Source organism: Phyllostomus discolor, chromosome 10 (assembly GCF_004126475.2).
Source record: "Phyllostomus discolor isolate MPI-MPIP mPhyDis1 chromosome 10, mPhyDis1.pri.v3, whole genome shotgun sequence".
NCBI lineage: Eukaryota > Metazoa > Chordata > Mammalia > Chiroptera > Phyllostomidae > Phyllostomus > Phyllostomus discolor.
This window is the reverse complement of record NC_040912.2, coordinates 34,183,823-34,206,458: the sequence shown is the minus strand read 5'-3', so window position 1 is coordinate 34,206,458 and position 22,636 is coordinate 34,183,823. Positions and strand designations below refer to the sequence as shown.

The following is a 22,636-nucleotide window of genomic DNA, read 5'->3' as shown; positions in this document are numbered from 1 at the left end:
TATCTTCTCTGACCATAATGCTATGAAATGAGAAATAAACCACAGGAATAAAATGGAAAAGTACATAAAGACATGGACACTAAATAACATGTTATTAAACAATGAATATGTCAACAAGGAGATCAAGGAAGAAATCAAAAATACCTTGAAGCAAATGAAAATGAGAACACAACAATCCAAAATCTGTTGGTCACAGGGAAAACTGTGCTAAGAGGGGAAATGGTAGTATAACAGGCCTATCTCAGGAAACAAGGAAAAGCTTAAGTGAACAATCTAAATTTACACTTAAAGGAACTTGAAAAAGAACAACAACAACAACAAAGCCCAAAGTGAATAGAAGGAATGAAATAATAAAGATCAAATCAGAAATAAATGAAATAGAGTCTAAAAAAATGATTAAAAAGATCAATGAATCCAAGAGCTAGTTCTTTGAAAAGATAAACAAGATTGACAAACATTTAACCAGGCTCATTAAGAGAAAAAGAAAGATAACCCTAAGAAATAAAGTCACAAATGAAAGGGGAGCAATAGTAAATGACAAAGAAATACAAAAGATTGTAAGAAAATATGAACAATTATACGCTAAAAAAGATGACAACTTGGACAAAATGGATAAATTCCTAGAAACATACAATCTTCTAAAACTAAATCAGAAAGAATCAGAATCTGAATAGACAGATTACTCCTAGTTAAATTGAAGTAGTAATAAAAATAACTCCCAACAAAGAAAAGTCCTGGACCTGCTGGCTTCACAGGTGAATTTCATCACACATTCTGAGAAGAAATAATACCTCTGCTTCTCAGGCTATTTTAAAAAATTCAAGAGGTGATAAGACTCCCAAGCTTATTTTATGAGGCAGTCTCCATTACCCATTTATCTAAAACCAGATAAAGATATTACAAAAAATGAAAATTATAGATCAATATCCCTTGTGTGCATAAATGCTAAAATCCTTAACAAAATATTAGCAAACAGAATACAGCAATACCTCAAAAATATCACACATCATGATCAAGTAGGATATATTCCAGGAATGAAAGTTTGGTACAACATTCACAAATCAATAAATGTGATTTACCACCTAAACAAAATGAAGGTTAAAAACCACATGATCATATCTATAGATGCAGAAAAATCATTGGATAATACCTAGCACCCATTTATGATAAAAACTCTCAGCAAAGTGGGATTAGAGAGAACACACCTAAAATAATAAAGGCAATATATGACAAACCCACTGCCAGCATCATACTCAACAGGCAAAAACTACAAGCATTCCCCTTTAAGATTAGGAATAAGACAGGGATATCAGCTTTTACCTCTCTTACTATCATAGTGCTTAACGCCCTAGCCACAGTAATCAGACAAGACAAGGATATAAAAGGCATCAAAACTGGAAAGGAAAAATTAAAACTGTCTTTATTTGCAGATGACATGATTCTAAAGATCCCACCTAGAAACTACTAGGACTGATAAATGAATTCAGAAAATTAGCAGGATACAAAAGTAATATCCAGAAATCAGTTGCATTTTTATATACCAATAATGAACTATTATAAAGGGAAATTAAGAAAAAATCCCATTCACAACTGCTTCAAAAATAATAGAATACCTAGGAATAAAACTAACCAAGGATATAAATGACCCTTACTTGGAAAATTATGACATTGAAGAAAGCAATTGAAGAAGATGCAAATAAGTGATAGCACATACTGTTTATGGATAGGAAGAATTAACATCATTAAATGCCCATGGTACCCAAAGCAACCTATAAATTCAACACAATTCCCATCAAGATCCCAATGATGTATTTCACAGGATGAGAAGAAATATTTCAAAAATTTACATGGGTCCTGGCTGATGTGGCTCAGTGGTGGAGTGCCGGCCTGTGAATCAAAGGGTCACCATTTTGATTCCCAGTGCAGGGCACGTGCCTAGGTTGCTGGCCAGGTCCCCAGTAAGGAGCATGCAAGAGGCAACCACAGTTTGATGTTTTTTTCCCTCTCTTTCTCTCTCCCTTCCCCTCTCTAAAATAAAAAGAAATAAATACAATATTTTTTAAAAAATTAAAAAAAAATTTACATGGAATTACAAAAGACCCCACATGGCAACAGCGATTCTGAGAAAGAACAAAGTTGGAGAAATCATGCTACCTGGTATCAAATTATAATCTAAGGCCATAGTAATCAAAACAGCATGGCACTGGCATAAAAACAGATACATAGATCAATGGAACTGGCTAGAGAGCCCAGAAATAAACCCACACGTTTATAGTCAAGTGATATTTGACAGAGGAAGCAAGCACATACAATAGGCTAAAGATAATTTATTCAATAAATGGTGTTGGGAAAACTGGACAGACACTTGCAGAAAAATGAAACCAGACCACCTTCATAGACCACACACAATGATAAATTAGAATCAATTAAAGACTTAAATATTAGTCCCCAAACCATAAAAATCCTAGAAGAAAACATAGGCAGTAAAATCTAAGACATTGCTTGTAGCAATATTTTATCTGATATATTGCCTTAGGCAAAGGAAACAAAAGAAAAAATAAACAAATGGGACTACATCAAACTAAAAGGTTTTGCACAGCAAATGAAGCCATCAACAAAATAAAAATATAACCCATGGGATGTGAGAACATATTTGAAGATATATCTGATATGGGTTTCATATCCAAAATTTATAAAGAACTTATAAGACTCAGCACCAAAAAAAAAAAAAAAGCCAAATCCCAAAATGCCCCATTTAAAAATTTAGGGCAAAAGACATGAATAGACACTTCTCCAAAGAGAACATACAAATGGCCAATAGACATATGAAAAGATGCTCAACAACACTAATCATTAGAGAAATGCAAATGAAAACCACAATGAGATATCACAATGGCAATCATCAATAAATTAACAAACAGCAAGTGCTGACAAGGATGTGGAGAACGGGGAACCTTTTGCACTATTGATGGGACTGCAGACTGGTGCAGCCACTGTGGCAAGAAGTATAGAGATATCTCAAAAAATTAAAAATGGATCTTCCTTTTGACCCAGTGACCTGACTTCTGAGAATATATCTGAAGCAGCCCAAAACACTAATTCAAAAGAACATAAGCGCACCTATGTTCACTGCAGTGTTATTTACAGTTGCCAAGATATGGAAGCAGCCCAAGTGTCTATCATTAGAGTGGATAAAACAACTATGGGATATTTATACAATGGAGTAGAACTTGCTTGTAAAAAAGAAGAAAAGTCTACCCTTTATGACAGCATGAATGGACCTAGAGAACATTATGTTAAGTGAAATAAGCCAGTCAGAGAAAGACAAATGGCATACCATTTCACTCATATGTGGATTCTAATGAACAAACTGAACAAGCAAAATAGAGACCCCTGGAGAGAGAGCAGGACAGCTATGAGTTGGGGTTAGAGGGTGGAGGGATAGAGCAAAAAGGCAAAAGGACTCATAGACATGGACAACAGTGTGGTGATTGTGGGGAGTGGTTTAGGGGGATGAATGGCAATGGAAAAAAATAAAAATAAATAAATAAATAAATAAATAGGAAAAAAGAAAACATTACTATAGTTTTTATCTGAATTTTGCCTCTATGCACAATCATTGTTGTCTCCATGTTGCTTGTTCCTGCAGGTTGTTTTGATCATTGTCTTCCATAGCAGAGATTTTCTCAATATCTGGTGCTACCTGACAATGCATTAATCTTTCTTTAATAATGAGAAATTTAAAACAGCTATGTCATGTGGGGCTGGGCCATTTTGGAGTTCCCGTAGTACAATTCTAGTTTACCTTTTGCTTTGAAATTCCTGTTTTCAGTTTCTGGGTCTTTTCTCTGCAGCTTGTTGAATTTTCCAAGTGACTTTGCAAATTCTGGCTGAAGGGTTCTGGGAGACAAATTAGAAAAGAAAGTTGGAAGCCTGATTATCCATGGTATTACTCTTCCCTTAATCCCCCTGTTTACTGTGAAGTGCTACAAGCTTTTCAGTGAGACTCTGATTCCCACCCCCTCCCCCCTGCCCCCTGCCCCGGTCTTCTGCCATGGTTGAGGAGGGGCAGCTACCCGGCTGTATGCAGTGAGAGAATAGAAGTCCTAATTGCTCTTTAACGGATTTTTCAACTTGCCTTCCTAGTTTTGGTTATCTTTACCTTTACTATCACAGGCATTTCAAGGTGCTGCTATGTACATTCATTTCTCTCTATTTACTTCACTGTCAGTTTAGGATTCAGTTTTCTCAGGTTTGCTAAATCAATAACCAATCCTCCACTCGTTTTCCAGTACATATATGTCATTAGATTGATAATAGTATCAGTCCTGGTTCCAGTGGGGATTAAATAGGATACTCAAATTAGAATGCTTCATATAGAGTTTAATAAAAGCTGTTTTTAAAGATGTGGGGAGAATATAGATATACCACAAGAGCTAGGGCAGCATGTTGGGGCTAGTACCAAGAAGACTTTATGAGGCCTGGGGCTGGAGGTGTGAGGAGAGAGCCAGATCACCAGTGCCTGGGGACAGAGACCGCTTCATAAATGCAGAAAGCTGCTGGAGAGGACCTGGCTCTTTGTGAAAGAGGCACAGTTAGCCCCCAGCAATGCTGCAGGAGTGAGGTAGGGGAATAAGTCTTGCAACCATTTCCACTCCCTTCTTTCATTTCTTGATGGTGCTTCCTGTTGGTCAAGTCCCCAGGAAAATGTTGGTGTAGCTGATCCAGGTCAGTGACTTCTTTCCCACACCCTTAACTGCACAGAACACAGTGAAAAAGGACATCTGGGGAGGAAAATGAACGTTAATGCTAATTTACTTTGTGATTGTGTTGTCAACTTTATTTTAGTCCACCACCTTCACGACCAGTCAGCTTTCTGTGTCTATGAGTGTGTTTCAATTTCGTTTGCTCATTTATTTTGTTCTTTAGATTCCACATATAAGTGAAGTCATGTAGTATTCATTTTTCTCCGATTGACTTATTTCACTTCCTATAATAGCCTCCAGGTCCACTATGCTATTGGAAATGGCAATATTCCATTGTATATATGCACCAAAACTTTTTTTACTAGTCATCTATTGATGGACACTTGGTTTGCTTCCACATCTTGCCTATCTAAGTAATGTTGCAGTGAACGTCGGGGTGCAAGAAGTGAAGTGAATAAGAAGTACAAATTGGCAGTTACAAAGTAGTTATGTGGATGTAAAGTACAGCTTAAGGGAACAGAGTCAATAATACCACAATACCTATGCATGGTGCCAGGTGGGTACTGGAAATATCGGGGGATCACTTTGTAAAGTATGAGTCTAACTACTATGTTGTGCACCTACAATGAATAGAGAATAACATGTAAAGATAAATAAAAAAAAGAAAAGATAAAGTTGAAGTGATTTAAACTCTATACAATTGAATGGCAAAGAAGAACTAAGGAAAATGACTCAAGATACTTTGAAAAACATAAATGAAGTAGGTATTAGTCATACATTTTATCTCTTTGTGACCCCCATAAGAATGATGAATTTGATCAACCAAGTTACATGCATATATTTATGTGATTCAGTTTTTATTGCTTTTGGATGAAATTGCTCCCAGTTTGATGTGACCTCCATATCTCCCATGTTTGTGTTTGACAAAGATGGCTTGCTGTTACTGCCTCATAAAGAGAGCCAGTAGCATGAATGCTACTTCACATGCTTTTGCATTTCAAATTAATATGGTGACCTTTTAACACTCAAACACTCCAGAATATACCAATTAATCCTAAAGTCCTATTTTAAAAGTAATTATAAGCAGCCATCCCAATTTCAAATTCAGAGGCAAAGCCCGAGCAAGGATCTTTTCAAGTAATCTGAGTTTTAGTGAAAGTGTTTCACGGGGGTCTAATTATGAGTAGAATATTTTCCTTCCTTGTGTTTCTACTTTTACTTCTAATCCACTCAAGATTAGGCCACTCAAACATTGAACACAATATTAATTACACATGAAGGACTTCCAAAGTGGTTTTATAGAAGACCAAGTTTAAAAAATTGGAGGAAGAGATTCTCTTAGAAGGTATTCAACACATTAAAGTAGGAATTGAATTTTTTTCCTCCCAGTATGATTGGTCACAGAAACCATTTCTATGCAGGTGGAATAAATTAAACAATGTAATTAGAGATATAATCCTAATACAAGTGTCAAAACTCAACTGTTACAAAGTCAGAGATTCTATGAAGAACCATGCAAAGGAATCAAACAATGAAGTCTGGACTTTTGTGAAATTTATTCTATGACATCAATATCAATAATCTTACATATTTAATATTATATCCTTAGTCTTTCATGCTAACCTGCTGTTCTCTAGAGCAGCAGCTCCAGTAGTTCGCAGACCTGGCATGAAGGTGTTGGGAATAAGGAAATTAAGAACTAAATTTCCTCTAATAGACAAGAACCACATTGTAGCTAAAAGGAAACGATAAGGGAGACACAGGGCAGTTAAGCAAACATCCTGTGTCTGGCAGACGCTCTCCCCTGAGTAGGCTAGATAAGCAGTGCTTTGTAGTTTTTAATGAGAAAATAGAAAACTAGCTAGCTAGAGCCAGGAGATTACTAGGTTAATGAACAAACAGCCTGCCTCCCTGCCTTATGCAAAAATGCTTGGTTTGAAATTCCCTCGCGTGGTCTCTGTAAGCGAATTGCTAACTGCCACGTCTGCTTCTGTATAACGCTTGCTTGCCCACCCCTATATAGGAAAGTAGTTGTACGCGCTCGCGCGGCTCTCATTTGCAGCTCCTTGTGGGCACTGTGTCACTGGACACTTTGGGAGTTCGCCCCTGCGCAGGTTAAACTTGGCCAATAAAATAACATTTTGAACCCCTGAAAGTCTCCGATATTGGTTCTCGAGTGTGCTGGATGCTACAAAGGCTTAGTAACTTTTATGACTCTGGACATCCCTGAGAGATTACAAATTCTGCGGCAGGGTCCACCATGACCAGGGAAACCTGGCATTTCCCACTGGGGGCAGAAAAGACCTGCAGTTTTTGTACCCGAATAGAGGAGTGAGCAAGTGAAGCCTGTGTCTTAGGGCGGCAGTGGGGACATGAGACATTTTCATGTGCAGGAGGCCAGGTTCCTCCCAGCCTCCAAGCATTTGAATGTGTTCCCCTGTGTCTAGTCCTAGCCCTTCCTTTTGCTTTTAACTGCCTATGGGGTGCTAGTACCTGTGCCCCAGCAAGTGTGTGTGAGGGCAGCCGATGCATGAAGTGGAAATTCTAGAAAGAGTCAATGTTAATGCAAGGCCTATGCCTGGCCAACAATATAGGGTTCAGGAAGCCACAGATCATCTGCTGTCAGAACAGCCTAGCTGCCACAAACTGGGCAACAAACCCACAATGGCCTTGGTACATGGTGAGGCCAGAATCGCATCAGTATGGGATTAATTGTGACCCCCAAATCCATATGTTCCTCAGCATGTGACCTTATTTGGAAATAGGATCATTGTCAGTTAGCTAAGGGTCTTCCTCACAGAGGATCCCAGAGTTTGCTAGATAAATTGATCCAGCTGAATTGAGGACTTCAATATACATCATACCTTTTGTTAACTATTATAGGATCCTAAAGAGGGAATCTTAGGGGCCAGGGTGTGTGAAAATAAGCCTTCTTTCTTCCTGAATCCTGTATGTTATCCTGTCTTATTTTTCAAAACTTTGTTGGTATCTCACAAGGATTAAGATAGGAGCATAACAACCCCCCTGAGAGTTTACCTTACAGAATTTGACCCTAAAACAGCTGGATGGCTGATATTTGAATGCTCAGCATGTATTTCTCCTTATTTTGCTAAGAGTACACCAACTGTCCGCTGGAAAAGCAGCCTTCACTCTTGGGGTGAGGGGTAGTCAATGAAAGATCCACACTTCTGAGGCCATGCTTTGTGCATGTGATTGAGGCTAAAAAATCAGATTCTTCCCATGGACCTTGTCATAAGAACAGAAAACATTTGGAACCAATGATTCCTGCAGGTGGTGGCCTGAAGAGACTCTCCTTTTTGTTACGGACTGGAAGGGCGCCACCTTCCCCATCTCTATCCCTTTCTGTTTTTAAGAACTTAAGTTTTCCTTGGGATTCTGTGAGATGCTCAGTATCCTTCCAATGAATTCAGTTTTCCTAAATTAACAGTGTTGTTCCTTGTCCTTTTCAGAGACGTTTGACGAATTCAGCCTATGGTCCTTTCCTAGTTATCCTTTCCTAGTGTTAGGAAACTGGTATTTCTGGGGCTGACAATGGTAGTAGAAAATATAAATTACTTATTTGATAATTATTGTTTTGGGGATACTATTTTTCTCTGAAGCATCTGAATAGTAGTTTAATAATTATTGATCCTGAATCACTAAGTAGTTAGATTTTGCATTGGAATACAATAATGAAATCACCCAGGCTTTCATCTTTTGTGTATGTGGCTATTTTTTAATTTAAATAGCTTCTCAACTACGTATATTGTTCCCCAGTCCTTTTGTATACTGTCCTTGAAGAATAAGATGAAAACTAGAGGGTATGTTTTCAATTCTCTGAAAATAGAAATTGCTGGTGGAAAAGGGAAGGACATTCCTGGCAGCCTGCTTGACACAATATAAATGATATATTCAGTTAACATTTTTGAAAATATTTTTTATGGTTCAGGAAGATTAGTTTGTTTATGTATTATTCATCACAGTTAATGAGAGTATGGAAAAGCATCCAGAATTTTAGCAACAAAAATGCAAATTCTAAGATTATATAACAAAATCACAAAAAAGTCTATTTTAGTTTATAATTCACATAACACTCAGTTTAACAATTGAAACTATATAAAATATTTCTCAGCATTTTTGAAGTAGTTCTAGAATGCATGCAACTTTGACAAGAATATATCATTGTAAGAGGTCTAATTACTGGAAAATACCTGTGGATAGCATACTTAGAAATCCAGTTCATTTTCCAAACTGTGTACAAAAATGGGGCCACATACTAAGCCTGACAAGCCCAGGGGGGCCTTACAATCTCAGAGACTGAAAGTAACCTCATAGGATGGTCTGAAATTAAAGCCTCCTAACTAAAAGCCAGTCATAGCGGGTAGTAAAGTCCTGGGCCTGTATCTTCCTTGAAAAGGTCAAACTTTATCTTAAGTGAGCTAATCTGATGTCTTTTTGCATCTAAGTTAATACACTTTTAAAATGCCTGAGTAGTTTTTGTTCCTAGGCCCCTCAGGGCACAACACTAGTTTCAGAGCCAAGACCACAAAACCTTTCACTGTTGTCTGTTCCCCACACACCACCTCTGTGTGCTGTAAAAGTTTATATTGACTATCCTGTACCCAACAATGTAAAAGTATGTTTCTCTATTTTGCTTTTTTATCAGATTCCGGAGATTTTCCCCTTTGCTTTCTCCCACCTCCCTGATTGAGCACAAATGGATTCTGCGTAACCCTCATTATATCTCCTTCTTCTACAGGAATGCACAAAGTAAGCTGCAAAACTGCCATTCTCCAGAGCATTTTGGCTCAAATAAATTCAAAAATTTTCTATAGGGTTGGACGTTTTCTACATTGACAAAATAAACACAAAAATCTATATATCAGGGCTGTCAAACTCATTTTCACCAGGGGCCACATCAGCCTGGCAGTTGCCTTCAAAGGGCCGAATGTAATTTTAGGACTATATAAATGTAACTACTCCTTAACAGTTAAGTGAGAGGTTGTCACTGCCGCTGGGTAGAAACAAGGTGCCAGGCTGGATAAGATAAGGTGTAGGGCCGGATTTGGCCCGTGGGCCTTGTGTTTGCCACCTGTGTTATATATTTTTCCAATTAAAAAGGTAATTTCAAAAACTTAAGATACTTGTTATGTATAAACAATTCTAGAATTTTGAATTTTTTGTTAATTAAAGCTATAAAAATTTTATATTATTTTGTTACTTTTTATTGAATTTATTGGGGTGACACTGGTTAACAAAATTATACAGGTTTTAAGTGCACAGTTCTATAGCATATCATCTGTATACTATATTGTGTGTTCACCACCCCAAGTCTCCTTCCATCACCATTTATCCCCCCATACCCTCTTCCACCTCTCTCTACCCCCTTTCTCCTAGCAATCACCACACTGTTATCTGTGTCCATGAATTTTTCTCTTTTTTAGAACTATACAGAATTTTAGTTTTAACAATAAATTTAAAAGTTTCACTAAAGAAAACTAAAACCAAATAGTGTATTAATATAATTATACTGAAATTTATTCTAATTACCTTCATTTTTTCTCATTTACTCTAAAATTATATATACTTGTGTGCATATATATATTTACCTATATATACACACATACATGTATGTGTTAATGCAGTAAATGCATTTTAAATATTTTTCCTTTTAAAATTGATGTACAAATGCCCTGCAATTATAGTCAGAAAATCTGGTGATGAAATCCATTTCTATTACTTGCTACCCTACCAGGTATTGACTAATACAATCTTGAAAATGTCCCTTAGTTTCTCTGCAACTAGGTTTTGTTGTCTATTAAAGGTGGAGACCAAATGATTGTTTTTCCTACCTCTATCAATCAGATAGGATAAATTATGTTGTGTTAACAAATGACTTACAAATCTCAGTGGCTTTAATGAACCTTTTAAAATTTTTGCTAACTCAAGCAACTTGTCTGTCAAAAACTGGCAGGAGAGGGTGAGGTTGTTTTTGTCATAGTCACCCAGGGACCCAAGCTGACAGTACATATCGAATGAGGCCTGTCTCTCCGCCAGAAGAAAAGCAGAGTGCTTAAGAATCTCACATTGCCAATTAAGTGCTCCAGTCTGGAGATGACAAATGTCACTTGCATATTCAACTCATTGGCTGGTCACATGCGTCTAAAGGGAGAGGTCAGGAAATTCAATTCTATTATAAGCATAGAAGAGAAATAGGAATATTTTGCAAGTGTACAAATGGCTATCATATTACTTCATAAGGTTTTGGGATTTGTATATAAAAATGTTTTCTAAAATATAAATATTTATATTCAAGTCTTATAACTCTCAAACCCCTCTTCTTTTCTATTTTACCAGATTGCTGTTAAACTTCATAATTATCCTTTTGTTATTTTATTTAATTAGTATATATTATTGAGTGCTTATAAAATGCTAACCACTGTGCTAGGGGTACAAATGTGACTGACAATCTTTGTCCCCAAGGCATCCAATATTCAGCAGGAAAAAAGGACAGAACTCTAGGATGATGAGATTACTTTTATGCTTGCCACAGAGGAGAGGGTGATTAATTCTGCTGGGGTAGACTGAAAATAGCATATATAAAAAGGGCTCTAGATCATAAGGTTTTATAATTCTAAAATCACTGAGTTTTTCTATCACATTATCTTTGCCCAAATCTACTTAAAAGGATAATACCTAAGGCAGTGTCACAAGCAATACTTTGACCTTATGAGTATCCATGCTATAGTCTTTCCTATAAGTCAGCCTCCAGCCTTTGTCATGGGCTGGAGACAACAGTCTCCCTATACAGGCACCAGTCCTACAGGCAACATCAGCACCAAGGAATAACTGTGAGTTAACATGGGTGGCTATGCTATTCGCTCAGCTTTTATTAATGCAGAGTCAATCCAAATCTATAATAGCCCAATAAAATAATCACTCATAAAAAATCAGCAATAACATCACACAAGAGAATTGAGAGATAAGGAACCTGAGTCCTAAGAGTCCAGATCAGGTCTGGGTCTCAGAGGCAGCCAGTCAGTGTCTTGAAAGGCTGAGTCAATGGTGACTTCAGAGTCAGCAAGAGAAGGGTTAGTGGGAGCAGTGGGGCGATTCTTAGCTTTTTGGCTCCTCTTGGCTGTCTCAGCTGTCTGTTCTAAGGCCTTTGCTTTTATACTCTTGTGTGATGCAATGTTGTGTCAGCCTTTGATTAAAACATGTTTTGTGCCTCCTTGGTAAGCACATGCTGATTTTGTCACTCTACTGTGCTTGCTCTGAGAGGGTGGTATTTCCCTTCAGATAAGCACATGTTGTCTACCATGTTGTACTGTGCATGCTCGAGAGGTTGCATCAACCCTCTGAGTCATTGCTCTACTGCACATGCTCTAAACATGGCTGCTTAGTTGACAGGACTGACTCCATCTTGGTTTAGTCCTGCTTTCCAAAGGCAGCCCTTAAAAAAATAAAAGACACAACAGAAGACTGATTCTGTTGAGTAAAAATACTTGTTTTACTATGTGGTCAGAATCATCAGTTATCTTTGAAATCAAATTTAAATAATTTATTTTTAAGGTGCTTTTCCCTACAAACAGACCTTTGCTTGAAATAAAGCAGTCAGTCATGATTCCTAGAAATTCATTTATTTACTTTTAGCAGTACTTGGCTAAAAGAGGTACAAGTTTTATTCTATGAGTATTTCACCTCTTTGTAGTTTGAAAAATGAGTCTTGAGTTCTTTACAAAAGAAACCCATTTCTTTTTCTAAGTCATTTCAGTTGAAAAAACAAGGACCAGTAAGTAATAAAACCTGAGAATAGTGTATTTTAGAAAAATTAAGACTGTGTAAGAAAGTGCTGTGGTCAGTAGCATTTAATTCAGCTCAACAAACATCTGTTGATGGTCTACTATAGGCAAGCCATCAAGAGATTTAGTAACTGGTTGGGGGAAACAGATAAACAAAAGTGATGTATATTATAGGTTAGAGTGGAAATAAGTGGTATGAATAAGTGTGGTTAAAAAAAAAAAGCGGCCCAGTGGAAGGAGTAATAGTTCTGACTGGGAGGCAAGATGATGCTTCACAGAATGCTTATAAAAGCTGGATCTAGAACAATGAGTAGATTTTCAAAAGCAGGAGGAAGGGGAAGGTAGGGTTGGGGAAAGAGTGTTTGAAAAGTAGAAGGTAAGGTTGGGGAAAGAGTATTTGAAATTGAAGTAAAAATATGTATGTGAAACAGCATAGTGAAAAGAAAGTGCCTTACCTATTTGGGCAATGCCAAGCAGTCCAGAATGCCAGGGTACTGTGTGTGTGTGTGCACATGCACTAGGAGAGGCAGAGTAAATTGAGGATAGACCATGGAGAGCCCTGAATGCCTTGTGAGTGTGTTTAGATTTTATTCTCCGAAGTAGGTACCCTAACAGGTTGTCAAGTTGGAGAATGGCACATTCAAACATGTGTTTTAAGAATATAGGTTCTTTATGATTTATGGCCAAGTAGTATTCCATTGTATATATATACTACAGCTTTATCTAATCATATATCAATGGATACTTAGGTTGCTTGCATATTTTATCATTTTCAGCAACATGGATGGTCCTAAAGGGTATTATACTAAGTGAAATAAGTCAGACAGAGAAAGAAAAATGCCATATGATTTCACTTATATGTACAATCTAAAAAATAAAATAAATGAACAAACAAAACAGGAACAAACTTATAGGAACAGAGAACATTTGGATGTTTACCAAGTGGGAAGGGGGTTGAGAGGCTGGGTGAAAAGGTGAAGGGATTAAGAATAGTATAGGAAATGGGGAAGCCAAAGAACTTATGTGTACAACCCATGGATATGAACTATGGGGGGTAGATGGCTGGAGGAAAGGGGGTACCAGGCAGAGGGGAGCAAAGGGGGAATAATTGGGACAACTATAGTAACATAATACAATATACTTTAAAAAAGTACAAATTGGCAGTTATGAAACAATCATGAGGATGTAGAGTACAACATAGGGAGATCATCGATAGCATTGTGATGGCTATGTGTGTGGTTACGTAGGTGCTGCCTCTACTGTGGGAATCACTTCATGAGTAATATAAGTATCTAACTACTACACTGTACACCTGAAACTAAAATAATATTAAACATCAGCTGCAATTGAAAACTTAAAATATAAAAATAAATTTAAAAAGAATATAGTTCTTTTATTTTTTAAACAAAAATTGCATGTATTTAAGGTGTACAACATGGTAGTTTGATATACATATACATAGTAAGATGATTACTACAGTCAAGCTAACTAAAATTCATCTCACATGCTTATTATTTTTCATGTGTGATGACAGCTCCTTGAATGTACTTTCTTAGTAAACATAGTACACAGCACAGTGAGAACTTGAGAAACGCAACCGGGGCGGTGGGGATGGAGAGAAGCAGCTGTAGAATTTTGTGGAGGTGGACTTGATGGGACTAGGTGACTGCAAACAGAGAGAAGGGGAGGCAGGAGTCAGGGGGCCTGACGGCTCTAATATGGGTGAGGTCTGAATCTTCTTAGCATTCTAAAGTCACACTTCCCTGCCCTAGAAGTTGCTCAGTGACTCCCATAGAGACATGGAATTCTTCTGGTCTCTTCTTTAGTTTTCCTCTGTCAAGTTCATGCATATTGTTGGATGGGTGGGTGTCAGGTCCCTCAGTTTAAACCTAGGTTTTGCCTTATGGCCCACACCTTTGGAATCAATGTACATGCAGGAACTGTAACCATAAAAGTAACCCTACTAAAGGGAAAGCGTCCCACTGACCTTTTTATACTTACTGCTCAGTAGGGACAGTACTCTCCCTGTCACTGGGTACAAACTCAGGCGGGCTTCACATTTCTGTTTTCATCCTTGGCTTAGAAGAGGAAGTATAATTGCTTTAAATAACTTGTCTCATTTCAATAATGATAATGTATAGTCAAAGAATAACATAACTCATACCATGATTTAAAGTTAAAACCTTCCCCTACCACTCCGTACCAGGTTGGGGCCTACTTTGCAAAGGCTGCTGGAAGATTCACTCCTCACACTTCCTCTTGTAATTTATTAGACCAGTGGGGAGGGAAGAGAGAGAAGGGAGAAACAAAAGTTCTTATTTCTTTGCTACCATTATTGCATGACTCTGCTCTCTCAGTGACTGACATAATTAAAGCTGATTCTCCTGTTGGCACTTCTGTGGGATCTTTATTTAAGCTAGTCACTTACTTCTCTGGCACTCTTAGCAATTCCTTGGTCCATCTTGAGCATTTTTCAGCCGAGGGCTCATCATAGGCAGCTGTTATAGTCTCTTAATACCACAAACCTGATGGCTGATCCTCATCGGGTTGATGGGTAGTACAAACACATTCCTAGGCCTAGACAGGCTCTGGGAAAGCACACTTATCCTAACTCAGCAGCATACCCCCTCATGGCCCACACCTTTGAAAGCTACTAGGCAGGCTGCCTCTAGTTCGAGTAGGAGTCAAACAGTTGGCTACCACATCTCTATTGACTTCAGATGCTCTCAATATGCACAAAAAATGGTAAGTATGTGAGCAGATGAATATATTACCTTGACTGTAGTAATTATTTTACTATGTATACATATATCAAATCATCATGTCACATACCTTAAATATATATAATTTTTACTTAAAAAATAAAAGAACTATGTATTTTTAAAACTTATTTTTTATTTTTTATTCTTGTGCAGTTACACTTGTCCCCATTTCCCCCATTACTCTTCCCCACTCGAACCACCCCCACCTCCCACATTCAATCCTCCCCACATCCCATTGTCTTTGCCCCATTATCTGCCTCCCCGTCCCCTCTGGTTACTGTCAGTTTGTTCTTTATTTCTATGTCTCTGGTTCTGTTTTGCTTGCTTGTTTGTTTTGTTCATTGGGTTCCACTTATAAGTAAGATCATATGGTATTTGTCTTTCACCGCCTGACTTATTTCACTTAGCATAATGATCTCTAGTTCCATCTGAGCTGTCATGAAGGGTAGGATTAAAACTTATTTTTCATTTTTATTTTTCAATTGCGGTTGAAATTCAACATTATATTCATTTCAGGTGTACAGGGGACACATCAAATTGAGTGATCTTAGTGAGCTCCTTCTCGCCAGTTTGAGAGGAGGGACAGGCATCTGTCACCCTCCCATCTGCTCTTCAAGAGGTGAGACCTGGGGATAAACGCAGCAATCTGCTAAGATACCTTTCACACCAAAATACTCTCTATGTCTGCTCTCATGCCTTATTTTTGACTGTCAAAGTGGCCAAGATATTGAGAGAATCATGGAATCAATAATTAATTAATCTTTTGAAAAATTTAATATGGTGTAGCACCCCTTTTGCAATGTAGCACTTATTATATTTTGATATTTCAGTTGAGACTTCCAAGTTAACATTACATTCCGTGCTCGCTTCGGCAGCACATATACTAAAATTGGAACGATACAGAGAAGATTAGCATGGCCCCTGCACAAGTTAACATTACATTCCATCCCTGTTCCTGTGATTGTTGAGCCTGCCTTCACTTTGGAGGCCATCCCCCATCCCCTGTATTTGGGTGCCTGTTTCTCCGTGACCTCCAGATGCTTGGTTTCAAATCCAGCACTGAAGGCTCTGTGTATCCACATCTGTGCCAGAGCCATGCAACACTTGCTTGGCTGGGGAAGAGATGGACAAGTGATGGGAGTAGAACAGCGTGTCTCAATTCAGTACCATGGACATTTTGGGCCAGTTAATTCTTTGTCATGAGTGCTGTCCTGTACATTGTAGGGTTCTTCACAGCATCAGTGGCTAGATGCCAGTAGCAACTCCTTCCCTAGCTGTAACAAACAAAAATGTCTCTTGACATTGGTAAATGTCCCCCAGGGAGCAAAATCTCCCATAGTGGAGAACCAGTGTAATAGGGAGAAAGAAGCAAGTTTTAAGTTTCGTTGTTTGTGGGGAAAGTAATGAGTTTGGTGTTGTATGTTATGGAAAGTGCTAGTGATACCTGCATCTGGAGTTATTTAACAGTCTATTGGAAACTGAGGTCTTGCATTTATGAGCAAAGGAAAGGTTAGACTTGTGATATGAGAGTGATTTGTGCATAGCTGATACCTGTGTGCTTGGGTGTGGAAGTTCTCATTCTGTGGGATGAGTGCTAAGAACATCTGAGGATAAATCATTGTGAAAGGCCTTTGTTTAAGGAATGGCCAGTTGAATATAAAGACAGAAGTAGAACCAAAAGTGTGCAGTGGGGCAATAAAAAGGGGAGAGGAAGTTTCAAAAAGAAGAGACTGGCACATAGTGTTCAGGCCTGCTGCAAGGTAAAGGAACACCTGTGTTCCGGGCCATCGATGCCAGGCTCCAGGAAGGGCACGTGGATATTCTGGTCCCATCTTTAGTTCCAGCTGGACCCATGGAAATCCCAGGATGGGGTCTGAGATGCTGAGGGTCTAAATAGTTTAAATATAATTCATCATCACAGAAACATGAAAATTCTCAGACATCAAGAAGTTCTTTCTTTAACAATAAAGTTCCTAGAGGTCCATGATGGTGTGGTGTGTCTGTGAACACCATCACCTATGTGCCATTCACTAAGAATTATAGACAGAAACTAATTTGTCTGCTCAAAAGTTAGAATCCGAAGGCTTTTTAGTGTCTTAGATTTTGTAAGGTAACAGAAAACATAAAGTGGAACATATACCAAGGATGTTAAGGGACAATAAACTAAATACAAAGAATATTAAGAGTGAGAATAGAGTAGAATAGATTATAGATGCTTTGCATCAGTGGTTCTCAAACTTTGTTGTCTTAAAATCCCTATTTACCCTAAAAATATTGTTGAGGACTACAAAGAGCTTCTGTTTATGTGTATAATATCCATCTATATTTACTATATTGGTGATTGAAACTGAGAAAATTAAATAAATGTGTTTACTAATTTTAAGGTAATACACCCATTGCTTCTTAACATAGATAACATTTTTATCAAAAAGAACTATAGTTTTCAAAACAAAACTGGTGAGAATGGAGACACTGTTTTAAGTTTTTAAAATTTTCTTTAATATGTCTGGCTAATAAAAGACAGTTGAGTTCTCTCATTACCTGCTACAGAAGTTTATTGTTGTATCACACATTATGTAGCCTCTGTAAACTCCACAGTACATATGAAAGTGAAAAATGCAAGTATGTCTTAGTAGTTTTTGTCCTCTCAGACCCCCAGACAGGGTTGTAGGGGACGGGGCCCAAGGCCACATTTTGACCTACTATTTAGATGATGTCTGTAATGTTTAGTCATTAATTTTAGCAGAGGGCAATGAGTTTTTAAAATAGACATCCAAGATATAGAACTGATAGGAAAAATTCTCCACATATTAAATCCTTTAATAAGTTTGGGGGTCACAAGACCCAGCTAAAACTCACATTGATGGCTAATTTTTAATATTTTTCAGATGCTTCTAATATTGGTTATTATAATTCTAACATTTATTAAGTGAAACTAGGTTCTTTCAGTTCTCTTTAAACAAAGTTTATTCTTGGATTTCAAAAAGGAATTTTTCTGGAATGAATATTTGGATTGCATAGTTTTACATTTATAAATAATAAATGTAAATGGATTTAAACATTGTTACTAACATTTCCACTTGCAATATTAATTTTGTCCAGGTAAACAATACATAAAACAGAAAATATTTGGTGAGAAGAATGCAGATGTTGAATATTTTCTCTAGTATATTATTAATTGTAAAGTATAGGAACAGTATTTGATTGGAGGTCCTGGCAAACTCACTTGAGCTCTTATATGGTAGAAATTTCTAAAAAATTTAAAGGCCTATAAGACATCTATCCATCATCTGTCTATCTATCATCTATCTATCTATCTATCTATCTATCATCAAACTTCTTCACTTTATATATTATTCATTTGGCTGTAGGATTGCAATTAGAGAGAGTAATATATTGATTAACAGCATGGGCTGTGAAGTCAGATTTCTTGAGTTCAAATTTTAAGTTTAAATCATCTCTGTGCCTTTGGCTGTTTTCTTATCTGTAAAATGGGGGTTGTAATAATAACAATTTCACATGGTTCTCATAGAATATGAAAGATGCAATTAGAGGGAAAGCTCATACTATAGTGCCAGGGATAGAATAAATATTCTTTACCTGTTATTTTTGAAGTTGTAGTTAAGAATTAATATGACATATAAATGTCAGTTGATGAATCTAGGGCTTAAAAATAATGCATTTAAGCACACATAAAATAACAAGAAATGTTTGTTTTGCTTTCTACCTCTGTTTCCTGACACAGAGCTCTTAACACCCTTGTAATTTCCTATGTGATAAGAGGACTAGGAGCATCTTTTCTTCTAAAATTTAGTCCTTGATTGTGGTTTCTGACACTGAACTCCTAACTGCCTTGAAATTTCCCGAGATAGCAGTGTCTTGGTTGGGATAAGACCACTAAGGTGGGCTTCTGCCCAAGAAAAACAAAACCATAATTAGAAGCTTGGAACTTTCAATTCAATTTCCCATTCTCAGGAGAAGGGAGAGTGGTTGGAAGAGGAGTTAATGATACATGATGCCTACAATGAAGCTTCTAAAAAAATTCCAAAGTATGAAGTTTGGAAAGCTGGTGAACATATCTACATGTCAGGAGGGTGGTACACCCCAGCTCCATGGAGACAAAATCTCCTGAGCCAGGAATCCTTGTGGGCATTGCCTTATGTACCTCTTCATCTGGCTGTTCATTTGTATCCTTTATCATATCACTTATTATACAATAAATGGGTAAATATGAGTGTTTCCCTGAGTTCTGTGAGCCATTATAGCAAATAATGGAATCCAGGAGGAGGGCCATGGGAACCTCCTATTTGTAGTCAAATTGGGCAGAAGTCGTGGGTATCCTGGGGACCTACTACTTGTCATTGGCATCTGAAATGGGGGAGGGGGGCAACCTTGTGTGACTGACCATCAACTTGTGGGGCCTGTGCTAACTCTGGTTAGTGTTAGAATTCAACTGAATTGTAGGGCACCTAGCTGGTTTCACAGAAAACTGCTTGGTGTGGGAAAAATACCCCACATATCTGTCAGAAGTTTTGTGAGTGTGGTAGTAGTGTGAGAGTAAAGGGAAAACACATAGGAAAAGTGAATCTTTTCCTACTCAGCATGTAAAATACTTTCTTAAAATTAGGTCTCTAAAAATGCAGGATTTGTTTCTTCTATGCACTAAGAAAGTGTGTTCAGAATTGTCGACCTATAAATAAATTATCTGATGGTAAGTGTTAAATGAAACTTATGAAATAGACTACTATAAACAGGATACTTGAGACTTTAGTTCAGGCTTTTAAAATTATTTTATTTCAGAATTCCTTTTTTAAGTTTAAATTATATTTTATTGTTTATGCTATTATAATTGTCCCAATTTTTCCCCTTCTGTCACCCTCCACCCACAACCTGCAACTCCTTCAGACCATTCCCATGCATGTCCATGGGTCATGCATATATATTCTTTGGCTACTATATTCCCTATGCTGTACTTTACATCCTCATGACTAGTCTGTAACAACCATTTGTATTTCTTAATCCCTTCACCTTTTTCATCCATTCCCCCGATTCCCCTCCCATCTGGCAAACATCAAAACATTCTCTGTAGGACTTCTGGCAAGATGGAGGTATAGGTGGACGCACCGTATCTCCACGCACAACCAAGATTAGAACAACAACAATTTAGAGCTAGAATAACACCTAGAACTGATAGAGAATTTATCTGAATGGAAGTCGGACAGCCAAGAAGTTGAAGTAGACCCGTTCATCCAGACCAGTAGGAGGGGCTGAAAGGAGGAGTGGGTACAGGTTGCAGCGTGCGGAGATCAGGGAGAACTGAGCACCTAAGGCAACTGGGAGCATGTAAGCCTTCCAGGACGCAGTGGTGGACCCTGAGTACGCAAGCAGCAGCTGGCAGACCCAGTGAGGCGGCATTGTGCACCAGGGCAAAGCGCTCAACCCAGGATCCCAGAGAAGGGACTGAGATCCCAGGAGAACGGAGCTACCACCATTGTTCCCTCCTGCCCCCACCCCCACATACAACATCACAATCTAGTGACTGGGGTGCCCAGACCCGGTGAACACCTAAGGTTCCCCCCCTCACCATAACAAGAGTGACCAGACCGAAAAAAAAAAAAAGGAGAGAGAGCAAGAGAGAGAGAGAGAGATGTCTCCAACAGAAGAACGGATCAATCCCCCAGGACTCATTCTTTTGAGTGACTAAGAAATAGCCAATCTATCAGATGCACAGTTCAAAACACTGGTGATCAGGAAGTTCATGGAATTGGTTGATTTTGGGCACAAATTACATGAAAAAATGCAGGTTACCATAAAAGAGATGAAGGAAGATGCACGGAGAACCAATAGTGAAGGGAAGGAAACTGGGACTCAAAACAATAGAGTGGACCAGAAGGAACAAAAAAACAACCAAGCAGGAAAGAATGAAGAAATAAGAATTCAAAAAAATGAGGAGAAGCTTAGGAACCCCCAGGGCATCTTTAAACGTTCCACTATCCAAATTATAGGGGTACCAGAAGGGGAAGAGGAAAAGCAACAGATTGATCACATATTTGAACAAATAATAAAGGAGAATTTCCCCACTCTGGCAAAGGAAATAGACTTCCAAGAAATCCAGGAAGCTCAGAGAGCACCAAAGAAATTGGACCCAAGAAGAAACACACCAAGGCACATCATAATTACATTAGCCAAGGTAAAAATGAAGGAGAGAATCCTAGAAGCAGCAAGAGATAAGGGGACAGTAACCTACAAAGGAGTTCCCAGGAGACTGTCAGCTGATTTCTCAAAAGAGACCTTACAGGCAAGAAGGGGCTAGAAAGAAGTATTCAAAGTCATGAAAGGCAACCTACATCCAAGATTGCTCCATCCAGCAAAGCTCTCATTTAGAATGGAAGGGCAGATAAAGTGTTTCTTAGATAAGGTCAAGTTAAAGGAGTTCATCATCAAAAGCCCTTATTTTATGAAATGTTAAAGGGACTTATCTAAGAAAAGAAGATAAGGAAGAAACATGTATAGTAAAATGACAGTAAACTCACAATTATTAACAGCCACACCTAAAGCAAAATCAAAAGAAACTAAGCAAACAACTAGAACAGGAACAGAACCACAGAAATGGAGATCACATAGAGGGTTAGCAACAGGTGAATGTGAGGAGGAGAGAAGGGGAAAAGGTACAGAGAATAAATAGCATAGAATGTAGGTTGAAAATAGATAGGGGGAGGGTAAGAATAGTATGGGAAATGTAGAAGCTAAAGAAATTATAAGTATGACACATGGACATGACTAAAGGGGGAGATATGGGTGGGAGAGGGTGTACAGGGTGGAGGGGAGTGAAGGGGGGAAATGGAACAACTGTAATAGCATAATCAATAAAATATATTAAAAAAACAGAAACATTCTCTGTATCTATGATTCTGTTCTGTTCTGCTTATTTGTTTATTCTGTTCTTTTAGATCCATTTATATATATATATATATATATATATATATATATATATATATATATATTTACTGCCATTTTATTGTTTATATACCTTTTCTTCTTTACGAAGATCCTTTAACATTTCATATAATATTGATTTGGTGGTGATGAACTTCTTTAGCTTTTCTTTGTCTTGGAAGATCTTCATCTGTCCTTTGATTCTAAATGACTGCTTTGCTGATAGAGTAATCTCAGTTGTATGTTCTTGCTTTTCATCGCTTTGAATGTTTATTACCAATTCCTCTAGCCTCCAGAGTTTCTTTTGAGAAATCAGCCAATAATCTTATGGGACCACCCCTGCAAGTAACTAACTGCTTTCCTTTTGCTGCTTTTAAGATTCTCTCTTTGTCTTTAACCTTTGACATTTTAATTATGATGTGCCTTGGTG

At 37.8% G+C, this 22,636-nt stretch overlaps 1 pseudogene; it reads left to right on the top strand.

The window, feature by feature from the left end:
• The first annotated feature begins 16,129 nt into the window (after window positions 1-16,129).
• On the top strand, window positions 16,130-16,200 carry LOC114508232 (annotated as a pseudogene).
• The last annotated feature ends 6,436 nt before the right edge of the window (window positions 16,201-22,636 follow it).